Source organism: Anas platyrhynchos, chromosome 6 (assembly GCF_047663525.1).
Source record: "Anas platyrhynchos isolate ZD024472 breed Pekin duck chromosome 6, IASCAAS_PekinDuck_T2T, whole genome shotgun sequence".
In the NCBI taxonomy this organism is placed as follows: Eukaryota; Metazoa; Chordata; class Aves; order Anseriformes; family Anatidae; genus Anas; species Anas platyrhynchos.
The window spans coordinates 5,012,642-5,039,022 of record NC_092592.1 but is presented as its reverse complement, the minus strand read 5'-3'; the positions used below and the strand labels follow the sequence as shown (position 1 = coordinate 5,039,022).

The 26,381-nt window shown below is 41.4% G+C and overlaps 1 long non-coding RNA gene across 7 annotated transcripts in view; it reads left to right on the top strand.

The window, feature by feature from the left end:
- Positions 1 to 345: 345 nt before the first annotated feature.
- Positions 346 to 26,381, top strand: part of LOC106016332 (uncharacterized) — a 52,095-nt gene continuing 26,059 nt past the window's right edge. The window contains exons 1-4 of one of the 7 annotated variants that reach the window (XR_002400988.4): positions 346 to 729; positions 3,070 to 3,215; positions 7,159 to 7,263; positions 14,342 to 14,412. This is a non-coding gene — a long non-coding RNA (uncharacterized lncRNA). Of the gene's footprint in view, positions 730 to 3,069; positions 3,216 to 7,158; positions 7,264 to 14,341; positions 14,413 to 20,981; positions 21,110 to 26,381 lie in introns of those variants that run through there. The other 6 variants (XR_002400987.4, XR_011810417.1, XR_011810416.1 and 3 more) reach the window with 6 other exon arrangements.

The following is a 26,381-nucleotide window of genomic DNA, read 5'->3' as shown; positions in this document are numbered from 1 at the left end:
GGCTGAAAGCCCCCTGTGTGAGACCAAAGCAGCCTGCAGTATGTGCGTGGCAAGTGGGTCCTGACACATGCCAGCACCTGCTGCTCTCTTCTTTCTTCTGGTGTGCTACAGAGACCCTACATTTATAAACCAGTTTATCGTGAATAACCTTAGCATAGTTTTAAGACTTGCTGTAGGTACAAACTGCAAAATACACATCCACCTCTGGGTTAATCAACCTGACTGCTGTCCAAATACAAAACCCACCACTTCCCAAATGCTACATACTGCCTTCCCCTGCAGTTATGTAAGAGAGCAGTGACCTTTCACAAGAAGAGCTTGGCATTTACAAGACCCAGGTGCCAAGCTCAGGGGTTTCTTCCCTCATTAAGGGCAACTGTGTCTGCTTGTCTGGCTCTATGGCATACAGCTGTGCTGTCTGACCACAGGGACCTGGCCTTGCTGCTGAGCAGACATCTTTTGGAAAGTGAATACACAAGGAGCCCTCACGCTTCCATGTATTTTAAATACACTTTTAATGTTTTTATCAAAAAAAGTAATTGACTTTTCTTTGCTGAAATGAATATCCTGCCTTATACTGCCAGCTTTCTAGTTTTTCCACCCCAGAAAAAAAAAAAAAAAAAAGAAAATCTGACGTTTTACATAGCTGATTTGCTCAAATTTAAAGTTTGTTTTTAAAGCTCGTTTGAAATTAGACATTTCTTCTGGAAATACAGGGTCTCAGAAAAGGTAAGTAGCACTTATCTCTAAATCTTCCTTATTTATTTATTCTGAAGATCTTGACAATGTTTCCATGTTTACTGGGCGAAAGTGGGACTTTCTGTATTTACTTGAAAGAACTGCAGACTAGCTCCAAACCTTCTAAAGGGACACTTTGCTACCAATAAATTTTACATCATTTTCTTTCTTAAGGGCATTTCTTACACATAATGTAGGAATTCAAACAGTTATATATATAGATCTGGGAGCTACACAAACAGAATTATGTTTACAACATCAGTGTTCACGATATAATTTGACCTGTTCTTGCCTTTTGGCTGTGCTGCTGTTACTGGCTAGTCTGACCAAATATTTTCTTTTCCCTTTTTAAAGAGCATCTTCATATATTTCTGATCTGTTCATTCAATTTTTACATCAAAACTCTGATCGCTAAATATATTAGGAGGATGAAGATGTTGTTATTATTTGGAGAAAATACTTTAAAGTGACAGATTTAAATTGTTATATTCTAGGTTTATGTTTCCTGCAAACCTTAGACTACTAGAAAACCCTTAAATCACTAGAAGTGATTTCTGTTAAATTTTATCATACTGGAGAAGTTCTGGAGGAGTATAGAAAATTCAGTAGTTAAAAAGGTGAACAGGGTGATATACGTGAGTGTAGGCTGGTGGGCTGACAATGGGCAGGGGTCTGGATGCTGGAAGGATGTGGCCAGATGCAGTCAGTGAAAGACTCTAATGCTCTTTTAGGTGTTTGTGCCGATACAGAAAGACAAAAGCACTGCCAGCCACAGTAATTTTAGATCACAAGCTGTTAATAGCCTGTTCGGGATGTTTCAGAGTTCCAGTTATACTGGCTTGTTTTTTAGTTTATTGTTTTTTTAATTCTTTCTACTCAAAAGAGTAACGTTGACTTCTTGTTTTGTGAAAAACTAACACCATTGTTACTACCTCATCAACCCTGGTCCCTGCAAAATCATGAGGGTCAGTAGTACAGAAACAAACATTTTCTATCGAGCATGGAGCCCCAGTTTGCAGTGTAGTGTGATTATACCATTATAACGCACATTTGTGGTAAATTAAAAAGTATACAGACCAGTATGCAGCGTTAAAAATGCTGATGCTAAATTGTTTGGTGCTGTTCTTGGGATAGCATGTGCTTGGTAAAGCAGGCCTGGAGACCAAACAGAGGATCCTAAGTAAGCAAAGTATAAAGGGAGAAGATATCTCCTCTTGTAGCTTCGCTCTGGATGAGGGGCAGAGAAAAGGGAGCAGGGAGTGCACAGGAATACCAGGACAGAAGAGGAGAGGCTTTCAGTCAGCCTCCCCCACAGTTCAGATTACACTGGAAATAAATACCAGGATCAGACTTGTCAGCAGGGCTTTGTAGGAAACTGCTGAGGTTTGCTTAGGAGAGTCCTGCCTCACTGTAAGCTGAAGAATTGTGCGCATCTGGGCTGTGAGTTATAGAAGTCCTACCCCAAAGTGTGTGGTGTGCAGCACATCCTTGCATGACAGCCTTGGTATTGTTTGTCTTGCTAGGGAAATAGCACCGGGCTTACTCATTCCTATCCTACAGCGGTGTCCTTTTTACAGGACCTTCACAAAAGTGAGAAATAAAAAAGGAAAAAAAAAAAAAAGTGACAACAACTCCCTGATAAGTGCAGCTCCTTATCAGTGTTGTGAATGTGACCAGCCTTTGATCAAGTGCAATGCTTTAGTCCTGTTGGGGGTGGTTAGAGGTTCCCAGGGAGGCAGTCTATCCCTGCCCGTAGTTATATTTAAATTCACAGCTGTAAAATACAGTAACATCACTTAATCTTGGGCCAATACTCTTTTATGCTTATCTATATAGCAGTAACACACCCTTCGTTTTTAAAAATAAGTCATTTAAAGAATTGACTCCAAATAATGCAACACACTGTGAGGCAGCTGTGACCATTTGGGAAGCAACCAGCATGGGGGAGAAGTCCTTACCCTCCTTTCTAGGATCTCTTATAGCATTGAACCCGTGGGTCTGGCTTTAGTGTGTTCTTGCACAGCTGGCACCTGAATATTTTTTCCACTAGGTGTGGAGGTTGGCAGCATGTTGGTTTCCTTATAATTGCATATATCGAATGCAACATGAAGGGGCCATCTGAGTGCTGTTACGGTTTTATGGACTCTTAATGTGCTAGGTGAATATTTCTGCTTTGTGGTGCGCTACATCCCTCTATAAATGAGACGTTAGTGTGGTGTAATACTGGTGGTCTTCTTTGGGGACACCACTAGAAATGCCTACTGTGAGCTCTCTGATTTCTTCATCACAGCCCAAGTGTTATGGGTGGTGAGATGTTTGTTCTTTGTGTAGGTGAGCTGGTATGCTGATAACTTCTGGCTCTCAGGACTCCCATTGCCAAATAGAAGCCCCCAGACTGTAGAGTGGGGACAGGAGTCAAGACAAGCAATGCTGAAATTCGGCAGTGGATCCAAGAAATTTAAACTGGAATTCACAAGGTCAGAAAAGTTGAAGCTCCCTGAGGACATGCCTGAGGACATCAGTTAATCCACAGCATTGTGAAAAATATTGCAAGTAAAGGCTGGTGCATTCCACCTCTGGTTGTGTACTGTGTTTTGGAGATCTTGAGGATTTTGTTTGATTAGACCTGGACTCCAAGATAACCTAAGCAGTACGTTAACTGTTAAGAGAAATGTAGTTCTACAATGAGAATTGGATTGATACTGATTTGAATGCAACTGTTAAATTTCTTGGCATGGGCTTGGGAATATTGTGTGAAAGCTCATAGTCTCAGGTGTCACTGCTGTAATACCCACATAAGCAACTTTGTAATATTAAGAAATTATGCTTTTCTAGATCTTCTGTTGTTTTAGTCTGAAAATACTATTCCTTAGGAGCCTTTCTTACACTAGAGGTTGTTAGTATACATTTCTGTTCTGCAGAATTTTGACATCTTTAATAAAACTGAGGTTGGTAGGCTTAAAAGTGTCTAGTAAATAAAATACCTGAGGGGGTGGTGGGGGGGGAAACATTAAGTAGAAAGAATAGGAAAAAAATACGTTTCAAAACAGTGAGATATCAACTCTTAGTTGGATTTTATGTCTGAACTTGTACATGCTAAGACTATTTTGGAGTACGGATGCAAAGCTAGCATGTCTATGAAAACTGGTCTGTAAATCCTTCTGTCCTGAATATATCTAGACCTTGACGTTTCAGACCTAATTCTTATGCTGGTTTGCTCAGAACAAACTCCTTCTCCCCTCAGGAAAAGAAGTTTGAAGGTTACAAAAAAAATTAGGTTAGGATAAGTATATTATGGAGTTACATCAGCCCACAAGGTGACTTGTAAAGACGAAGAAAAAACATGTTACAGAAGAGGAAAATAATCAAAATTGAGAATCAAACTGCTGATAAGTAAAACTTAAGGATGAGCTTTTACGTAGCAGTGGCGAACCTTCTGTTTTGTGGATCTCTCTCCTAGGATGCAGGAAAGACCAAGAGACATGTCCAGAACCAAGCTAACAGTGGCTCGTGCAGTTTGGGTTCATACTTGACGTCTCTTGAACAGGGACAGGCTGCCAGCTGGGATTTTAAATTGCAGCTGGCCAAAGATGTCTTGCCTTCAAACACAGGTTTAGTTCCGGGGCAAGTATCCCATCACACTCGTGGATTATTTTTCCCTTTTTTTTTTTGAGAACTTTATTCTAGTTTATATCATGAAGGAGCAAAGATTTAGCCTGGGAAATGGTTGCAGGAAAACACCAGCAATTGCTTGAATGTGAAAGGCTGGCTGTAGTCATTATGCTAACCAAGAAAGGGACAGGCACGGTCTGTGGCACTCCATTTAAGTTTCCAGGAGATGTAAAAAGAGTCAGAAGGGGTGTGGAGTTGCAAAGTTACGTGTCAGTTTGGTAGCAGCTCCTGTGAAGGAGCCAGCATCTCTGTTTCTGTTCGCTTTTTCATTCATTTGACTCTGCTGTTATTTGGAAAAGTCATTTTTACATTTGGACTAGTACTTGACATAATGGGACCAGGGACTTGATCTTGTCGGGTTTGAATTATCCCAGGATAGGTCCAGACTTTTGAAAATCATTTCAGTTTTCTTTTAATAGAGGTCGCATTTTCTCTCTTTAAAATACTAGCGAATGAGCAAGGACTTTACAGGATTTGGCTGTGCTTCCTCGAAAGCGCCCTTTTAACCGCACCAGGATTTTTGTTAAAAGACAGAAGAGGGAGCTCGTGAAACGCGGTTTTAGTTATGTTCTGCCGTGAAACGCCGAATTTCTTCGTTTGTTGGGGGTAGAGGGGGGTGCTGAAACTGTTTTCCAGGCAGGCAGTGCGCTGCCACCGGGGGCTGGGAGCTGAGGATGACATTGAGAGGATGCCAAGTGAGATCTGTTACAGGGAAAAAGCTTCAGGCACCTGAGGGAGTTGACTTTGGGTTATGTTTAGTTTTTGGTTTTAATGCATGAATTATATATACGGAGCATGGAGTGACCTCAGTTTCTTCGCTGTGCAGGCTGCAGCCCTGGATTAAACAGAAAGAGCTTTTAAATAGACTTTCAGAGTGGCTTTCTGTATTTTATTGTCTCAGCAAAAATGTTATTCTATTTTCAAGTAATCACAAATTGTGACAACACTGCTCTATACAGAGATGTGACCGCATAGTGGATTTCTCGTAATTATGACCAGATCTTAAATGTGACAAATTTAGAAAGTGTGGGAGAGGTGAGTGGACAATTAGCAAAAGCCACACTTGTAAAATAACACAGTTATTGGTAGGTACTATGATGCGACTGTTATATACACACAAGCAGATACTGAGTGAGAAGTTTTTATTTCTTATTGAATTAAATTGTAAATGTTTTTCTGTGTTTTAGGGCTTTGTGCTTAATGTGTCAGCGTGTTGGTTGTTGATGAGGAAAGGTACCAAAAATACCATTAAAAAAAAAAAGGTCCTGCTACACTAAACCAGCATTGTTTTAAATATTATGTAGTATGACATAATACTGCTTAATATTTTCTTTTCCATATATATTTTAAACATCTAAAAGATGTGCTCTAAGAGCTGCTGATTGCCTTATATTGATCTGCCAGTCTGCTCGGGACAGTATAATGTCACAGGATTAGCACGTTACTAGTGCTACAAAAACAAAAATAATACTGACACAAAATGGTATTGCAGACAGTAGGACATAACAGAACCTTAAATATGTGCTCACCATTTTCTCAATGTCTGTTGTGCTGCTGAACAGATTAGAAAGGTGAACAGATTTCTCTGTAACTTGGCTCTTCCTACTGAGACATTTCATATTCAGCACGTCAATTTCTGACACGACTTAACTGTTGATGGGAATGACCTTCGATTTGCTGTCAGTGATGTATTGAACCTTGGTCAATATTCACTTCTAGAGATGTGGCTGAGTGGTGCCTGTTTTATTCCTCATTTCCCTTCCCTTGTAGCAATGTCATAATAACAAATACACTGCTGAAACTACAGTGTATTTTTTTTCCCAGGTAATTGAATTCACATGGATTTTGGCCTCGTGTCCTATCAGAAACCACAAGTACAAGGTGCCGAAAAATCCCCTGTAAAGCTATGGAATGAAAGTGGTGCCTTGCAGAAATAGAGCTTTTGCTGAAATGCTTTGTCCTGGAAAACGTATGACAAACATTCACTGATAACTATGGGCATATGACACCTGAAAAAAAAAAAAACTCTTCCCAGTAAAATAGCCAAATGAGGTGACTTTCTCATTTCAAAGGGGGCTACGGTCCTGTTGTGTACACGTGTGGCTGATGCACAGTAGTATTTCTTGCAGATCGTGGAAATGTGTCAAACCCGTAACTAGCCTCTTAATAATTATTAAGTGCTTCAATCTTAATACAGTCTGTCCAAAGTACTTCATCAGTAAAATATGAGGTTTGTATAACGTACATCCCTCATTAATTGTTCATACAACCAAGTGCTGTTGAATTAAAATGTAATTCACAAAACCCTGACAGAAAGATAGTATGATAATAAAAGAGCTTTTAATAGCAGAAATAAGTAGGAATGTGTGTATAGAAGGGCTCACTCATGACAGAAAGCTGCAATGTCTCTGGCAGGCCTCATATAACTGAAAAAGATGAGGTATTTTCTACTGGTTTTAGACTTAGCCTCTAGGTATATTATCCTCTTTGATGGTCTAGAAGTATCGTCTGCCACAGCCTTTGTGTGTCTCTGGTTTCTGAGTGAGTTGTTTGGGGTTTGGTTTTCTGTTGGTTTTCAGAAGGTGACTGCAGTGATGGTGTGAGCCAAGAGACGATGGCAGCAGCAGGTATCCTGACCACGATCTGGCTGCTTAGAAAAGCAGCTTCTAGCACCTGTCATTTGCACTCTGCCTTCTTGTCACCTAGTGATTTTTACTTTTTTTTTTTTTCCTCCCCATTTCTTTTCAGTTTTATCCAGTTTCCTTATGGCCCAGGTCCTGTATGGCACACCTGCCAGTGACAGCCTCACCTGTAACTTGTTTTCCTTCTGGAACAGCAGGTCCCAAATCTGTGGTAAGTCTTCTTCCACCTTGCCTTAACCATGGCAGTACATGAACAACCTGTAGGAAGGTTGGACTCGATGATCTTGAGGTCTCTTCCAACCTAGAAATTCTGTGATTCTGTGAATTGTGTCACTGGGACTGACTTAAGACTTGTCCACTCATGGCTGACCCTGAGTTAGACCCACAGAATTAGATGGATTCAGGATGTTTTGTTCCTCTCTACTGAGTTTCATCCTGTCACTTGTGGCTGGAAATTAGAGGTCCAGCAGCACAAACACCCAAGTATTGATGTCTGGTTTATATGCTGAAATCTGACACAAGATTTGGTAGGAAGCTGCAGTGCTGCCCTACAGCTTATCTCAGGCCCATGTTGCTCTGTGCATACATGAGAGAGTATCCTTGCATCTCCTGAGCTTTGCTTGGTGTAGAAAACAAGTGGACAGGTCTTCCTTGCTTCATGCAGCTTTACAGTGAGCTAGTTTTATCCTGAACTTGTAAAGAGATCATCCGATTTGTTCCTGATGCTTTGATCTTGTGGCCTAAGGTAGAATGAAGTAGCTGAGTGAAGTAGCTGAGCTACTGAGCTGAGGAGGTGTTTTACAGGCAGCAAAAGTCCTCTGGAAGCTGGCTAAGCAAATTCTGGATTACAGCACAGCCGCCAGGATCTGACATGTGTTTCTATGCATTACAAAACTGTAAGTTCCCAAGACTTCCATGATCTTTAGTATCAATCAAAGGTAGAAGAGAGCCCATCAAAACCTTTCTTTTTTTTTCTCCTTTTTTATATAAGAAGCAAGCAGATATTCAGTCACTTCCTGTTGAAAAGAGCTCGACCAAAACCCTCATGTTTAACCCTGTCAATGTTGTCTTCCCCATCAAGCATAAAGGCATTGCAAACTCTCTCTTCAGGGAATGAGGAAGCAAGAAATAACATAGAAGTGTATTGTGCTATTTCTTGAGCAAACTGGATGTGAAAGGCAGAATTAATGACAAACCATAAACTTTCCATGGAAAAAAGACATTGAGACAAGTAAATTGAATTACTTCAGCATTTATTGCAGCAACTGCGCAAACAGCTGTATTTTTATACTAAACTAGCTTTTTTTCCTTATGCCAGCTGTTTTACGTGAGCATTAGTGCCAGCACAAATCTTTTTGTCTTCAGGCTGCTGCAAGTCACGGACACAGCCTGTAGGACCAGAGGTCAGTAAGGGTCTAACGTCCATTAAATCTAAACAAGAGGAGAGAAGGGAGATAAAATAAATATATACGGTGACTAGCTGAAAAGGTGAGACTGTGCTCCATTTTTGCCATATATTTTGTGCTTCATTTTTGTCTTTTTTTTTTTTTTAAACCATTAGTTATTTTTCATCCTTTATTTTTCTGATAAATAGAGAATACTACTCTGAAGTATGTCCACCACATGTCCTCTAATGGAAATAAAACTGGCCAGCCCAGACTTCTTAAGCTTTTTGATGCACTATTTTAGGACCTGGCAGAGATTGGAGTGCCTTTCCTCTTCTCAAGACTATACAACTCCAGTTTCAGTTGGGCAGTAGAAAATCCACCACCACCACCTCCCTTCTTTGCATGAAGTGAAAAAGAACCCAAAATAATTTTCCCAAATACTGCCAAACCTGGAGTTACTGGAAGCAGTTGAGTGGTTGGACAAGCTGGAGCTGGATTTACAAGCAGAGTACAAGTGAGTTTATTGGCACAGAACTCCCTACTCTGTGGAGCATTCGTATGAATGTCTGCTGCAGTCCTTGACATCAGTCTTTCATGTTGAGGTACTTGCAGTTAAGTGGCTCATTAATGGTGCATCTTTTGCATCATCAGATTCCCTCAGGAGTTGTCTCAAATTTCCCCTGATCTTTGTTGGCTTATGTACAGCAATATTCTTCTAAGTCCTTGGCACCTGTCCCCTGTATGTAATTATGTAGAAATTAATCTCAGTGTATATGAATAGCTCATTTTCTAAGACAAACGCAAAGTCTACTTGAGTTATTATTAATGAAGCACACAGATTTATCAAAGGACTTTGCAATAAATGGGCAGATATACTTCAATGTGTAAATAATGCACTAATATTTTAGCTGTCTGGTCTACAGTCAGATGTTGGAATGCAAAGGCATTTTCTTCTGTGAAGACAGAAAATGTTACGTGTTTTCCACTATGTAAATGACCTTAGTTAACATTGATCAAAATTGCTCATCAGCTGCAAAACACACTTCTAGATGTACATCTCCAGGGAAGCCCAAAGCCAAATGGGTGACAGGCTTCTAGCAGACATCTCATGGAACCCTGTTCTGCCAGCATGTGTCTTTGTTGGTGTTGACCTCTGGTCCGTGTTCTCATCCTGTGATTCAGGGTGTGATTTGTGTGGGCTGGTGCTAGGAACCATGACGCCTTCACGCTAGAGGGAAAACAGGAACAGGAAGGCAACGCAGATACGCAACCCAAACAGATGCAGGACTTCACCCCACAGATCCCTGCACTTTGAGGGTTTCTTGAAAAGCTGCAAAGAGTTTGTGTAAATGAAACATCCAGTCAAATCCACATGAAGGTTCCCTCAGAGCCAGATTTCTCCCTGTGGGCTATACTGTCCTCTCCCACTTGAGGAAATGTGCATTTCTAGTGGTATATGATGTTACTAAGGCAAAAACTGAAGCCGTACTAAAATGATAGACTGTCTACTCTATGGAGAGCAGAACAGAAAGTGGATCAGAGAACGTGCTAGAAACCAGCAGTGTGACTGCTTCACGAGCAGCTAGTTTTGCAGTTGAGGCTGAAAATACAGAATCCATAAAGTGCATATATGAATGCACACTTCCTGCAGATTCTGTTGATAACTTTCTGATCACTGTCTTGTTATTTTCCATGCAGCAGAGAGTTAGCCATGTTATCAGAATGTGAGCTGGATGGCTTTAAAAACTGTCTCCCCATTAGAATAACAGGGTTCATGTGAACACAGTGTGCCACATTTTTGGGAAGGAGGGGCAGCCAGCAGCAGAGCAACAACAGCCTGAGTGTTAAGGTATGGAATCTGGTTACTTCAAACCCACAGGGCCAAATGTGCTATCTCTGAGTGTGCTGAAAGAGTTGGCCGATGTGACTGCAAGGCAGCTGTCTGCAGTCTATGAAAAGTAATGTTGATTGGGAGAAATTGTTTACAACTGGGAAGAAAAAAAAAAAAGCCAAGGTTGCATCAATGTTTAAGAAAGGAAAGAACAGTGACCTGGGTAGCTACAGGTTGCTCAGCTTCATCCCAGTCCCTAGGAAAGCCATGGACTCATCCTCTTTTGTTCTATTTCAAAAGATTTTAAGAGCAAGAGGATAATGAAGGGCTGTTATTACATTTATTGAGCACAAATTGTGCTTGTCCATTGGATTGCCTTCTGTGATGAAATAACTGTGTGGTTGAGGGGAGAGCAAGGAACACAAACTTGCTTAGAAGATCTTGTGACAGGATCTCCTATGGTGTTCTTGTTTGGAAGCTGGGAAAAGGTATGTGCCTGACAAACAGGCCGCCAGGTGGACTGAAAATCACCAGAACTACCAGGATTGAAGGGTAGTGATGACAATCCAGATGTCCACCTCACACCTAGATGAGAGTGAAGCACCTGGTATTCGTTATCTTCCAGCAACCTGGAAGATGAAGCACAGTACACCCTTAGCAAATATGCAGTTTGCACTAAATTTGGGGGCTGGGGCAGTAGTGGTCTTGAGAAACTTTTGGGGAAGGAGCCAATAGAAAGCTAATGCAGTTCCACAAGAGAGGTGCCATGCTCAGTATCTAAGGTAACACCCATATGAGCACAATGCCCTTGCTGCTGAAAAGGCCAAGGGTTTTGGTGGGTATGAGACTGAATATGGGTGCTCTCATCATGCATGGGACTGCATACGGAGGCAAACAGGCAAGAGAAGTGCTGAGGAGGCTGCCCCTGCACACATTTTGCAATGTGTGATCTTATGTGAAGCTGTGGAAAACTTTCAAATAGGCTGAGATTCCTTACCAGTCTGAGAATCAAAAGGGGACACTGGTAAAGCAATGTGTGGGACCGTTGTAGGGCCAGTTCAATAAGCAGCTTAAAAAACTTATAAGGAAGGAGAGGAAGTCCAGCCCCAATGGAGATTCAAATATTATTTTAGTTTAATATATAAATATGACTTGCTGGAGCAGTTTAGTATCTTCATACATTACAAAAAATATATTTTGTAAGTAGTATTCTCCTGCCAGATGATGCTTTGAAATAGGTGCACTTTCCTATTTTGGGATCATTTTCCACAATAAGAGTTCAAGAGTTTTTATAGCATTAATTAAAGCATGTTTTGGGGCTGTAACCTGTTGAAGGGCGTAGAACTTGAAGTGCCTACTAAAATGCTCCAAAAAGGAATAACTTTAATTGTGTATCATGGATGCTCTTTTTTCACAGTTTTGTGCTCACATAGCACTTGTTTTGTAAAAATGTAAGAAGGATGATTTAAAACAAACAAACAACAACAAAAAAAAACTACCAGCATCTGTAACTCAAGGAACCTGCAAAGACCCATATTGTTTCTGAGTGCTGAGTAGCTCAGTGAACTTTTCTTCCGCGAATTTGGGCGCCCTCCCCTTGACCAAATGTGAACTGTTCACATCCATGACATCCAGAGTTCGTGAATTGCATGGTTTAAATAAACAGTGCATCGAAACAAAACAAAGCCCTTTGTTCTTGAACCTGCTGCCTTATTGTAACCTCCAGGTCTTGTGCTGGAAGTCAGGCTGCAGCTGGTTGCTATGCAGTCTCCTTACCACTTGTCTATAAACTTACAACTGATGCTGTCCTGGATGACTTCTTTCTAGATGAGGAAGTATCAGTTTATGCAGTCATTCCATGTGTAAAGGAATGGGCTCTTCCAAAAACACTGGCCATCCTTGATGTCCCACCTTGAACTTTCTCCTGAATCAGTCTATCTTCTTGAAGAGTGGGTGCAGAGAACCAGAACTACACAAAGTATCCGAATTCTGGACAAAGCATGGATCTAGACAGCAGCATAATGATATTTTGTTGTTCGTTTTTGGTTTTTTTTTGACTGTGCATTGAGCCGATGTTATATCCTGCCTAATCCTAACATCTCACTCCTGAATCAAAATGTTTAGGAATGTTCCTCATCATTGTTTCTGTGAAATTAGAGTTGTTTTTCCACATCACTTTATATTACAGTGATACATCGTTTTAACGCTGTGTTACTCAGTCGTATAGCTTCTCCCACACACTTCTATGTAATCAGCCTTTCTTTTCACTGTCTTGAAAGGTTTTTTTTGTTGTTGTTGTTGTTCTTTACTATCTTAAGTTTGTCATCAGACTTCACGAGCTACTTTTCCATGTTGTTTATGAATACCCTTCCACATACATGTATGCTGCAGTGTGACCTGTGATTATAAGCAGGCAGCCAAATGCACTGGTTGTTTTTAACTAGGAAAGCTGTAATTGCTGAAGAATGGTGGAACTGATTCTGATTTAAACATGGGACTGTGTTGTGAGTGCGTTTGCTGGGTCGTTACTGTTGATTTTGGACGTACGGCCCGTTACCTCAGGTCTACTATCATACCCACAGAAGTGAGATTGGGGCTGCAGTTGCAGGATCCCCTCAGATAGCCTGCTATTTGTTTCATTGCTCGAAACCTCCGGTCCTACCTTTCCAGGCAGCGCATACACAGGGAGCCTGTTCGCCTCTTGGCAGACAGCTGCTGACCACTGGCTTCTGCTTTCATTGGTTTTTACTAATTCTTGTACTTCAGTCTTCATGGTTTTTAATCAGTCCCAAATGAATTCCTGTGGCCTGCTTAGGTAAGCTTCTGCTCAGTGTTTTGCCATTTTTCTGCCAATGTTTGCCCAACCAGCCTGTGTCTGGCTTGCATTTATCACTTGGAATATAAAATGGATTTTTGTATATTTTGTGTAAAGAATATTAACAAAGATACCCTACACAAACCCAGCTTTGCTTGATTCAGATTGGTCTAAAAACCAAATCTAATTCCTCCACTTTAACTGGAAGAATGTCTGTCATGAATAAAAACACAAAACAGAAGGAAGTTTGGCTCTATTGGGATTCGTAAGGCAGAAAGCTTAAAAGGGCCCTACTACCTGTGTATGGACCAAACATCCATTCAAAAATCACAGAATGATGATTCACAGAAAAGGTGATGCATCCCAAGTAATCTGGATATGCTTAGCAAAAAAAAAAAAATAAATAAAATAATTTTATTTTTTTTTACACAGCTGTTGTGTTTCTACGTAGCTACATTTATGATGCCTATCAAAGTTTGGGCCTCATCTCCCTTCTGTTGAAGCCAGGGATGAAAACACACTTTTTCCTACTGAAGCAGGCATTGGAACCCTTCCAGAAATCCTACTGCCACTAAATGCAAAGGAATCAGGCAATAGGGGGAGGAGAGGCAGCACAAGTTGGTGCCTGTTTACATCACAGCAGTCTTGTCAGTGTCCCATCTGGAGTCAAGGTTTTGGTCTTGGGTTTTAATTCTGCAGATGCTGAATCTCCATTCTGCTGACAATAAAGAGGAAGGAACACCACAATGGAATCCACTGGCTATAGGAAATGTTCAGCTCATATCTTTGCTATAATTACTCTTTGTCTTGGGTAGAGACAAAGATCTTGTGCTGGAAGTCAGGTACTGGAACTCGGGTAGAGACAAAGAGTTAAGACAAAATCAGACTTGAAGCACCCAAGTCAAGGGGTTCTAGGAGGCTTGATAACATCTCTGAGGTACTCACAGCTGCTGAAGTGTTTTTAATTGACAATACCACTTTCGTGTAATTCTTCCTTTTTTACTTCTTTACTTCTTTTACTTCTTTACTGAAAGGGTTGTTAGACACTGGAACAGACTGCCCAGGGAAGTGGTGGAGTCACCATCCCTGGAGGTCTTTAAAAGACGTTTAGATGTAGAGCTTAGGGATATGGTTTTAGTGGGGACTGTTCGCGTTAGGTCAGAGGTTGGACTCGATGATCTTGAGGTCTCTTCCAACCTAGAAATTCTGTGATTCTGTGATTCCATGTTTCCTTTTGTATTGTTTTCAATTACAGTGATCTCAACAGAGCTGTCTACAATCAGAAGCTATGGAAATTGAATACAGAAAGATGTAATTCAAGGAAGAGTAAGTATAGCAGCATCTTTTATTTTTTTTTTTTTTTTTGAGAAAGGATGCAGAATTCTCAGGATCAACTCTGTGTTCTCAGTTTAACTGGCAGACAGGAAATGATTTTTTTTCTTTAAGTCCCTAAGGATGTTTCTTTGTTGGAAAGCCAAACCTCCGTTTCCTCTGTTCCTTGTATGTTCCTTGTAACAGATAACAAACCTGGTGAACATAGAATAGGCTTGGCACCAAATGCATGAACGTGTAGCCTATTTCTTTTACAAACCAGTTTCATTTGGACATTGGAAGTCTGTCTTTGTTTTATACTAGAGAACTTGGTAGGCACATGATTGATTTTCTTGTGGCCAGATGCTGGAGCATACGTTTGAGCAAGAGAAGTCTCATTAACGCAGCTAGTCTCAATGGGGTTAACAGCAATTAGTGTGCATGTGGAAGTCCCTGATGCAGCTGTTTCAGAAAGTTTTGGCGGTGTCCAAATGGTTAAGTTGAATAAATTGGGTATTTAGGATGCCAGTGAAGTGTGGCATAATGAATTGGGAACAGGTACTTGTGGCTGAGGGTTGCAGAAATATTGGAATGATGTACAGAAGTCTGTCTTAAGCAGCACAAAACTGAAACGTAGGGTGGAAAGTAACAGTGGAAGTCAAACTCCTGGCTCTTAGTGGCACTAGCTTGTCAGATGGAGGGCTCAGGGGCAGCCACCACACTGGGCACCATATGACTGAATCCAAACTCATACTCTGATGGAAGGCTTCAAATTCCAACTCTGTTTTTATTTTTCTACGTACAGATTAGGAACCTTGGTCACTGAGTCTGCTGTCTCTGCAAACTAGTCTGAGCCAGTATCTTACCTCTTCACTGTCTTTATATTTCCAAGGGATGATTTTTCTTGAGTTACCTGGGATCAAGACATAATACTGTATGCTTTAAAGGATTGCTGCCTAATGAGTTTTTGTGATTCCGAGCTCTGTAGTAGAATTTCCCTGCCGCAAGGCTCTCCTGTGCAGTAGTACTGAGAGGATTTTCATTTTCAACAAAATGAGAGGAAATGTTCAGTCTCCAATTTTTGGGGGGTTTAGTGCATGTACTTCTGAATTGCTTCTACAGTGGTTTGTCTGACCATGTTTCTGTAGAGACCAGACAGAGACATGGAAGGTTTCAACTGCTTGATCACTACTCAACTGGCAATACTAGTACTGAAATTAGTTGTGTGTGTTTTTTTTTGTTTGTTTTCTTTCTTTGTTATTACTGTTTGTGTGTGTGTGTGTGTGCATGTGTGTTTTCCCTATCTGATGAGTAGGTTTGTATGTCCGAGTTTGATTATTCTAGGCTTAGGGTTCTGTTTGCTCATGGTTGAAAAGTTACATGAACAACCAGTTGCTTACTTCGCAGTATCACCTAGGTTGGAAGAGACCTCCAAGATCACCTGGTCCAACCTCTGACCTAACACTAACAAGTCCTCCACTAAACCAGATCACTGAGCTCTACATCTAAACGTCTTTTCAAGACCTCCTGGGATGGTGACTCCACCACTTCCCTGGGCAGCCCATTCCAATGCCTAACAACCCTTTCGGTAAAGAAGTTCTTCCTAATATTCAACCTAAACCTCCCCTGGCACAACTTTAACCCATTTCCCACCCCCACTCCCCACCCCCCCCCCAAAAAAAAAAAGTAAGAAGCACTCATACAATCCCTGAGAATTGGCAAGAGCTGTTTACTGCTGGGACATCTTACAGGCAAGCCTGCGGCATGTCTGTGGTGTTTGGTGGCTGCAGGGGGCCTGTTTTATCGGGTCTGCAGCAAAGGTGGGGCAGTGGTGGCCACAGTGGCCTCAGCAAGCCTCTGTGATGGAGGGGCCCACATGTGGCCAAAGGCAGCTGTGTTGGGAGAAGCCTGGAAGATGCCCTCCTGTGGACCAGGAGGAGGGCTGGGGGGCTGAGGGCCCCTTTTATGGGTCTGGCTCCCCAATGCTATTTGGCTTGCCAGAGAGAAAGGCTGCCCCTCGGCCACAGGGACTGCCCTGCACCTCCCAGCCTGTGCCCTGGGTTTATTTTTAACACTGTTTTTTAGGTAATTTCATTCTATTCCTTATGGAAAACAACAGAAGCAAGGTATATCTTCATCCCTAATTCCCACGTGCGCTTTGTGCCCTGAGTGAAGAATTTCTTCCTCACGTCACATCTCATCTAAATCTCCCGTCCATTTGTTCAAAGCAGTTGTTCCTGGATCCATGGCTACACTCCCTGATAGAGTTTACCACTTGCAGAAGTTTATGCCTTATTGGTGAATTAGTCACATACCTCATTTCGAAGAAGGTCCAAAATATTACTGTGTGCTGTGTGTCTTTCATATGTGAAATGCTAGGAGAATGGGAAACTTAGGAGCCCCCCTATAACAATCAAACAAATAAAACTTAAGAACTTGTAAAGGACCAAATGATACCCTAGAATTGTGATAGTTGGATTCGCCTTGACATCTTAATAAAAGAATATGTTGTACTTGTAAACAACCTGCAGAAACATTTTAACAAATTATCTGTGAAAACAGTATTTTCAGAAATAAATATTACATTTTCTTAGAGGAAACACATCAAACGAGCACGGGAAGAAAGAAAGCATACCAGAAGACCTATTATATTGCCTGACTTTATTATTTTTGCCTGATTGAATTGTTTGCTTTACTTATCGTTGGGTTAAATTTGATCTTGGCAGTCAGTTCTGCAATGAAGTAATTTGCTGTAGCATTCTGTTAGACTACCTTTCAAAGAAGGCAGTGAGACTTTTTGACTGGTGTAGTCCAGCTTTAATAATATAGGAAGCTAAGACCGCAAAATTATTTAAGACATTAGTAAATCCCAACTGTCCTAGCTGGCAAGAAAAAAAATAAAAATTTTAATAAAATTGAAATTCTTTATGATACAGGATGAAACATCAACATCTGAAAACACATTTAGATAACTGGTCAGTTTTCATGTAAATACTCGGTATGAAAATAACCACTGTTGATAATTTAACAAGCAGTCTGATGAAATACAGACATTAGCACCTGACTACGTTGTCTGATGCAGACATGCCAAGGTTCTTTCAGGTCATATTCCTGACAGGAATTTTGTCCATTTGTCTCCAACAGCAGTATTCATTGTAAAATCCTAACAGCAGGATGTGGTTAGGACATCATGCATGATATTATAGCTCTTAACAAGTCTTTTCCAGGAAGTGATGTTAGAGACTTAACTGATACAATGCTTGCAGCCATGCCCCAACAAAAAGTCTGACATCTTGTCAGACTGGGTGTCTGCAGTCAGCTTACCAGCTATGAGAGAGGAGCAATGACAGCTATTCTCACAGGTCTTGAGCAGCCTCTTGACCCTTATATCCAATAAGGGTTAATAAGGTGCTTCTGTTTTATTAAAACAAACAAGCAAGCAAGCATCCAGGCAGTCTATCATTAATTTACTCGAAACAAGAGAATTTTATTTTTCTGTTAGAAAATATGGGCTGTGGTCTTCTTGCTACTGCACAAAGCAAATGTAACCTATTTGCAAAGTAATTCTTTCTGTGTGTTGGCTTTGCCACTGAAGTATTTTTAAATGTGATCCATTTTAAATGCAATACATTTTCTTAATTTCATCCTAATTAGTCTTACATAAACATTATGTAGGTCAGTGGTCCCTCAAGGTAAAGGTGACCTGCTGCAGGAAGGATAAATAGGACTCCGGGGTTTGTTCACAAGACTGACAAATCAGTGTTCCTCTCCAGAGGTTTGGTTTTCTTTCTTTCTCATTCTTTTGAAAACAAGCCTTGGTCTAAGGCAACCTTGAAAAACATAAGGCAAATACAACCAGCTCAGATACCTGAATCTGTGAAGAATGTAAAAAACAGGTCCCAGAAACTGGTTGTGGATCATATGATAGTTCTGCAATGTCTGTGACAGCTTCTGAATAGAAATACTGCCCAGAAAATTTAAACCAGTGTTGTGCAAAGCGAAGGGTAGAGTCAAGCTCCTTGGGCATGATTCTGAAAAGAAACAGTCTGAGACGTGTAAAGTTGTAATGTAGAGGGCCTTTAGGATGCAGTGACATTTTCCTGAACTTGGGGCTCAGTGGCTGGTGTTCTGGGGAGCGCGGTTGAAGTCACGGCAGGGTTGTGTGAGAATGATTCAACAAGGAATCAGCAGGGGAACTGTAAAGCTTTCTTTGTTTAGGCTTAGTCTGTTGTACAACCCTGAGATCTCAGAAAAATTAAACTATGGATAAAGCATCCCTTTGCTTCACTTCAGCTGTTTTACTTTGTCACAAAAAAGTTGGAGCACTATATTGGAAAGAGCCAAGTGTTTGGGTTGCTGTAGACATGGGAGATGGAGCTCAGTGCTTTCCACATGCACCCAGGAACTTGACTCGTGGAAGCCGTATCCTGCCAGAAACCAGTCCTTAGTCAAGCAATTTTGGACAATTCCTGGCATGCAGGAGAGCTGATAAAGCTGACGGGAGCATGACCAAGGCTTTGTGTGTGTGTTTGTACAGCTTGTGCTTGTCAGGAAGCAGAACTTTCACTGGAGTAATACCCTGGTGGATGCTGCAGTGTTGATGTACAGAGGATGGCTGTTTGCTCCTTGGTCACTCTCTGCCCTGTGGGCAGGGTGCTGAGCCCCCAGGATCTCCCCAGACCCAGCATGGCCATCCCTCCAGCCCTACCTGCAGGGAGAGTTCAGAGGGCAGCAGCATCTTCAGTGTGTGTTTGACCCAGATACTGACAGGAAGAAAAAAATTCCTTGTGGTTTTGCTACAAACACTGGTGTTTTGCTTTCCACCGAGCAGCGGTGAGCCAAGCAGGCAGCTGCTGCAGCACGTAAAATACAAATAATAGTTACCAGTGGCAACAGGTGGCCCCTGCTGGTGAATGAGCTCCTTTCCTGGTCCTGATGACCCGTTATAATATACAAATCTCCAGCATGGTGTTTATTTCTCATTTCTCAGAGGAACTGTAGGTTTTGATAGCTACGTAAGGTTGTGTGGTTGAAATAGGAGCCAAAGGTGTGTATGTTTATACTTACCGGCTGCCATAGTAAAACTCTGTGGTTTGATGATCCAGTTGAGTATAAATCACCACTTTAATGCTCAGTGATATATCACAGTGAGACACCAGCCTTTAAGAAGTGTCTCTGTGTTTGTTAGAGTGCAGTGATGAAGCCAGAAATGCTGTCTGCTCTGAATAAATTTCATTATTAAGGTGAGCTGACCTACTACTGTGTTATACCAGCCCTGGCAATCTATGACACATCTTTCACCAGATCTTGTCTAAACTGCTGGTCTTTTCTTAGAACCTACATCTTTCTTAGATACTGTACCAGGCTCATGCAAACTTCATGTGAATGCTCTGTGCTCTGTCTTCAGGGCTGCTACAGGGCATGGTTTGGTCTTTGTCTGTCCTTATAGGCGTACACTTTTTTTGCAAGAAAGTCACAGTGTTTGCTGATTCAATCTGGGAGGAGGACAGAGGTGAGTGAAAAGCTCATTATTTGCATTTGAAGTAGATTTCATGTTTCCAGGAGTTAGACTTTCAGGAGCTGATTTTTACATAAAGAGCTGGACTCGATGATTCTCATGGGTCCCTTCCAGTGTGGGATGCTCTGTTCTGTTCTGCCCCATGTGCCATTTTTCCTGTGCTGAAATGGTTGGATTTCCAAACAGACATCGGAGAGCCTGGTACGCCCAAGAATTTTTAATGTGGGTTTCCAAATATTTTGGGCAAAAATGCCTAAAATTTAATGGTCTTAGAAAAATGAGATTTTTGCTTCAGCTGTGCATAGCCAGTTCAGTATTTCCTGCAGTGTTGTAACTTCTCAGATAAGATTTCTGCGAGTTCTTCCGTATAGGAAATTATTAAAAATTATCTGCATCAATCACTAAGATTGTGGATAGTGCCTTTGTTGCCATAATGTCTAAAGATGTGTATGCAGATTGGACATAAATTATTCCTGATGTTTGAGTATGAGGCAAAATGTATAAGTGAGATAGAGAGACGAAAAATAGATGAAGTCCAGGAAAAGAAAACTGAGGTGTTTCTGTAAAGCTTGCAGAGATGATAAATACTGTTAAAGTAATATGCAAACAGCAAAACAAGTGGTTTGGCAGCTGCTGCAAAGCAATTTACCTTGCTGACCAGTATCACCTCAGTTGCATTCATGTGCTCCATTCATGGCTTTTTTCATACTCCTGTGGTCTCTAGCTCTCTGCCTGGGTTGGCCAGGGATATTTAGTTTCTGCTAGTGCCTAAAAAATGGCGTAGCACAACTGCTTGTTGGTAAAGCTAACAGCAGCACCATCATAGCTTCCAGATCCTGTGTGCAAACCCATAAAGCAAGAGGCAGGAGGTGTTGAAATCTCCTGGCATTTTCCCAACCTGGTCTAGATTGAGAGGTATCAGTTAGAAATTGTAGTTGAAGGTTGAGAGGATGCAGTTGTTAGCCTGGACTAACAGTAATGAGAATCACCTTGGTTGCCCAAATGACTGATTGAGGCATGAACACCTGCATTTAATCTGGGAGGCAAAGCCTTGTGTGATGAGGAGAGCAGGAGGAAAGGATTGGCTAAAGCTGCTGAAAGGATTGGCTTCAAGCTGCTGAGCTTGAAGGGCACTTAAATGGATGGAAGCAGCACACACTAAATACTGTATAGCTCAGCGAATACTGGCTCAAGGTATGGAAATGCTGCCTGGAGAAGATGGATTTTGACCTCAGGGTTTTAGTTTTTGATGTTTCTTTTCGTGGCTCTTTATACTGCTCTAAGGCGAATCAAAATGAATATTAAATGTGAGTGTGTGTGAGAAAATGCTGGCTTCCAAAAGCAAAGTCTACACTTCAGAGTCTATACAGGTGAAAAGATAGTTCATAGAAAAAAAAAAGTTCATAGAAAAAGAAAGTTCGTAGATTTTTGTTATTGTCATTGCTTTCTGACCAATACGTGTGGCCAAGAAGACTGCCAGCCAACGTGTTTTGGTTTATGCAGGAGTTCTAATACCCCCTGTGTTCAGCTGAGACAGACTGTCCGTAGATGTCAGGGTGATCTTGGACACAAGTGATAATCATCTTCTGTGTTTGATGGATGATTGTGGAAGGTCTTCAGGGTAATAGTGTTGCAGCTTGGTAAAGCCTTATCTCACTGGAGACTGCTCACTTGGCTAATCATAGTCAATATGATGCAAGCTCCCTTTTTTTTTTGGTACACCATGAGAATTTCATGTATTTGCACTGTTGCTGCAGCAGTGCTGAGCAGCCTCTAAAGAATAATATTTAGTGGTTTAAAAATACATGTTTCAAAGAAAAAATGTCTGGTCCTAAGTTTCTAAGCTCAGCTATACTTTCTCACTCTTCACCTTTGTCAATAAAAACTGCTTTGCATTTCAGTTGTTGAGTCCCTGGTGTGTTTCAGGCTAATTACTTCAAACTCTCTTTGCTCACAGCTGAAAGTCAGGTGTGCAACAGCAGCTATGACGTACTCAAAATTTAACGAATCTCCTTTTCTTCATGTCCTGTGGTATCTTCTGACATTGTGGGTTGTATTTAAGTGATTGTCATACCCTGTCTGCAGTGCACAGGAGTTTGTGGTGTCTGGCTTTCCACTTAACTGCCTGCTTTTCTCCTGTACCTCTCTGAGACATTATGTAGTTTTCTGCTTTTAGAGAAGTGCTCTAATTTGGTGCTTAAATGGTGCAATAAGGTATTCTAAGAGGGACCAGTTTGTACTGTTTCCCCTTGCAATAACTGGAAAATAGTCATCTTCCTTTATATTTCATAATACCTGTTTAGTTCCCCTGGCTTTTTCCTGAATGAGGAAGTATTTATAAAGCTGCCTCTTTAAATCTGTTTCTCCATATTGTAGTGACAAAAGAGACACTCTGTGACATTAGTGCAGACTATCACTGGAGGGATTATACGTACCCTGGTTCTGCTGTAAGAGCAGTAAATCCCTGTCAAATTCAAGCAGAAACGTATTCCTTCCCAAAAGTGCAGTGTGCTGAGATGGAAGGATCCTGAAGTGATACAAGGATACAAGCAGCTTGGGAAAACACCTTTTGAAAGGCACCTTGGTGCCTACAAAGGCACCTTGGTGCATGTTCTGCGTGCCTGCCTTGGAATAAGGAAACAATGAGTAGTTACGAGGCATGTTGGTATGTCTGTCTGCACGCTCTTACATCCACAACAGGCTATATCCCTTTGCTTGGTGCCTTCCTAGCAAACCTGGCTTTTTCTGTGCTTCAGAGTTAAGTACACTTCTGATTTTTGTCTTTGCAAAGAACAGAGGCTTTGACTGTAGGCTCAGAGCTGACTTTATTACAGAAGGGTAGGGAGGTAAGCTGCTGCGTAAGCCTACGGTTGAAGAGATGAGCTAGTTGCTCTCAGGGTAGGGTGAGCTGCTAATCCTTCCTTCCTGCTTGTACAGGCCTATGCTAAGATGCCTTTGGGCTAGCTTTGAAGCAGGACTGATTCACTGGAAACATCTGCTCCTCTGTTCTGTCTTTCCAAGTAGCCATACCTTGCAGGGTGGCCCACACTCAGAAATCTAGATTAGGATGAACTGCAGAGGAGGATCATAATGGAGGTTTCATTTTGGAAACATCTTCCCATGTCACACATAGCATTGGCTTTACTACCGTACAGAGGGGGCCCAGTACATCAGGAAGAAACTCTATACATTTATTTTTTTTTATTTATATGTAGAATTATTCAGAAGGGGGAGAACTGAATCAAACTGTCGAAGTATCACAAGAGCACCTCCTAATGCACATACATGACCCCACACATAAAACTGAGTGATTTGGGGTTACCTTTTATTAGGTATATTCACCTTTCCCATTATCAGACTTTTTTTTTAACGTAGTTTATATGTTGTCTTGAAAATGTGTAACGAGAATCCACTGAAACATCAGCAAGTGTGGAGTGAAAGATATCCACTATTATATATACCTACTGGAGGCGCTTGTTTGCAGCCTGCGAGAAGGAAGCTGGGTGCAAACACCCTGAGCTTGCACATCCAAGGTGTCTCCATCCTGAGCCACCTGAGGGCACAGCTGAAGAGCACATGGCCTGGGCCAGCCTTGTAGAAGCCCTTCCTGCCTGTGTAGCCAGAGTTCAGGTGTGAATGTCTGCTGCCTTCCCCACAGTGTATTTCCTTGTGGCCTGCAGTGGCTTTTTGTCTGTTTGAAGACGGTTATTTTGTGTCTCCTCTGTCAATCCCACCTCTAAGTACACCAGAATGATTTAGTCTGGTTATCCCCAATGAATGCCACAGGAGAGGCTTTTTGGACTTGTTTCAGCTGGTTCTTTACCTTTCAGGAAAGGTAAGGACACAGCTCTCTGATGGAGACTTTACTGACACACAGTGAAATCATGTGGTAGAACATAACCTTTCATAACCTTTCCTAGCTGAAAGTTAAGCTGGGCTGCTCAGACAGAAGAAATAATTTGGAAAAAAAAAAAGGAAGAACAATTATTGGGGAGAGAAAGGTGACAGCTTATTGTAATTTTTCTGCAAAGATTTCATACAGAATTTTTTTCCCCCTTCTGCTAGACACGGATCTGTCACTGAGAGCCCTGATCCGCCTTCAGCTCCACAGATGTGTTAGCACTCAAGAGGCAGGTACTGTAGCTGTGGTTGGCAGGATGTCTTCTTGAGGTGGTCGAGGAGGGGCACTCCACTCCGAAGTACAAGGTTGGCTTAAAACTTCCTGTGAGCTGCGAAAGGCATTAATTTTTGCATGTACATTAAGGGTAGGCTATAGTTGGTGTTGCTGTTAAACAGTTGAACTTTTCCCTGGCTGCAAATCTCTCTGTCCTACACAAAAAACTTGTAGAAGAAGACAAAACTAATTTCATAACACTGTAATGAATATGAGAAAAGCAATTTTCCTAATGTCACCCTGAAACGCTGAGCAGTGAATTTCAAACAACTGAAGGTCTCCTTATTTAATTGTGTGTCTGTTCATTAAAGCTGCATATAGGATCACAAAGCTTTGCAGAAATATTCAGCTACTGGATTTAAGGCTCTCTCTCCAAATAGGGCCTCCTTTCTACCCTAAATCCATAAAAATTATCACACAGAAGGAAAACACTATTTCTATGTGAACTTCTGTTTCTTGTATTTCTCCTTCCTTCCTCTCTCCCTCCCTCCATCCCTCTCTCCCTCCCTTTGGTTTGCAATTGTTTGGCTGTGTCGGAAGTTCAGTCTGCATGTGGAGCTAGGTGGTCCTCTAGCCTGCATGCAGTTTAGGTACAAGAAAAGCAAAGGAGAATGAGTGGGGCCTGCAGATTTCTTGAGTCTTACCTGACTGCCACCTTGGCCCTCCTAAGGGAATGGCAGGTAACTAAACCGTTTGAGGAAGCAGTTGTGGTCCTGAAAGAGATGCAAAAGCTGACACTGATGGGTGTTTTTGAACAACTGTACTTTTCTTACAATCTCCCACATTGTACGGTGTTGTTCATGTTCATAATGACATAATAAAAAGTTGAGAGGTGGCCCTTCTTAACATGAAAAATGCTTCTTTTCATCTGACAAAGCTCAGCCTTAGAGGGGTACGAGGAAACTAATGATTACCAAAAACCTGTTCTTGTTGTTATCCTGAAATGACTGTACTCTGTCCAGGAACCACCTCTTGCTAACGGTATCATTTTCTACTTGTAAGAAGCTTATTGAACTTGATTCCCCGCAGACATTTTCAGTAAACATCAAAAATAGTACCACTCTCTAGTTGCTCCCTGTGTCATTGCTTAAGACACGGTGTCTGTGTGTATGCCCATTGATAATGCTTGCAATAAAAGAGTAGTATTAGCATTATCCCCCATCCTCTAATGCTTTTATGAATAGCTGAAAGCAAACATGTTGTTCTTAATGTTTCTTTACAATAACCAACAAGATGATTACCTCTGTTAAAGCATAAAAAATAAAGCAAGTTAGAAGCCTTCATCAAAATATCTGTAAGCAGTAGGTGGAAACTTTTGCTGCCTAGCTACTGGGAGTATGCATTCATACTCAGCTTAAAGCTTGTACAAACGTACATAACATTGCTCAATCATGAAATTTATGAGACAGGGAATGAAATATCTTGCTGTGATGTAGAATAATCGCGTTTATGATGGCCTTCAGGAACCACAACTTTGGTTATATTAGAATATTTTTCTGACAAGTCATAGCTTTCTTTAAGCCAAAGACATGGTATTACGAAAGGAAGATATCCTTTGATTTAAAAATAAATAGGTCAAGATTTGTAGATGAGCAGGGATCTGCTCCCAAATAACCTCTGTGTGCTATGTCCTATTCATGAAAATGCAGTGTTTCTTTTATGAGTTTTGTGCACGTGTGGTCATTTTGTCATGCTGTGTGTTTACCAGGAAGAGAGGCTGATGGTGGGAGGCTGTTAAAAAGTGAACCTCTAGAGACAGCAGGCTAGCAGAAACCTCTGGAAGTGAGCATGGCCAGGTTGGTTGGTGGGCAATAAGTAATGTGCAGTGGCACCCTCTGGGAGGAGAGAAGAGCCATGAATTGTGCAGACCTATATGGACTTCTGTAAAAGTAAGAATACTGTGCATGACAAATGCCCTGGGGAGAGGAGGAAGCAGAAACTTGGAAATGGGGAATTTTGTTGGGTCTTATCTTGGGATTACAGTTCTTTAGGTTATTCAGCAAGGAGCAGTTAAATCTCTCTTTCCTGTAATCTGATAGATACCTCTGAGCAGGTAAGATCTCACAACTGCAGTGTCTGGCTGGGAGAAGAGAAAAATTGTTAATATGAAGGACATCTGATGGCTCTGCACTAGGCCCATGGGAAGTCTCATAGGGAACAGTTTTCGCCTCTCCAGTTCTCTCTCAAATTTCTGTTCCACTGCTGCCTTTCCCACAACAGGAGGGAGGGTGTTCCTGAGACAGCAAAATTCATTTCATCTGTGTCATGAAAAAGCTCTGGACTGGCTCTTCT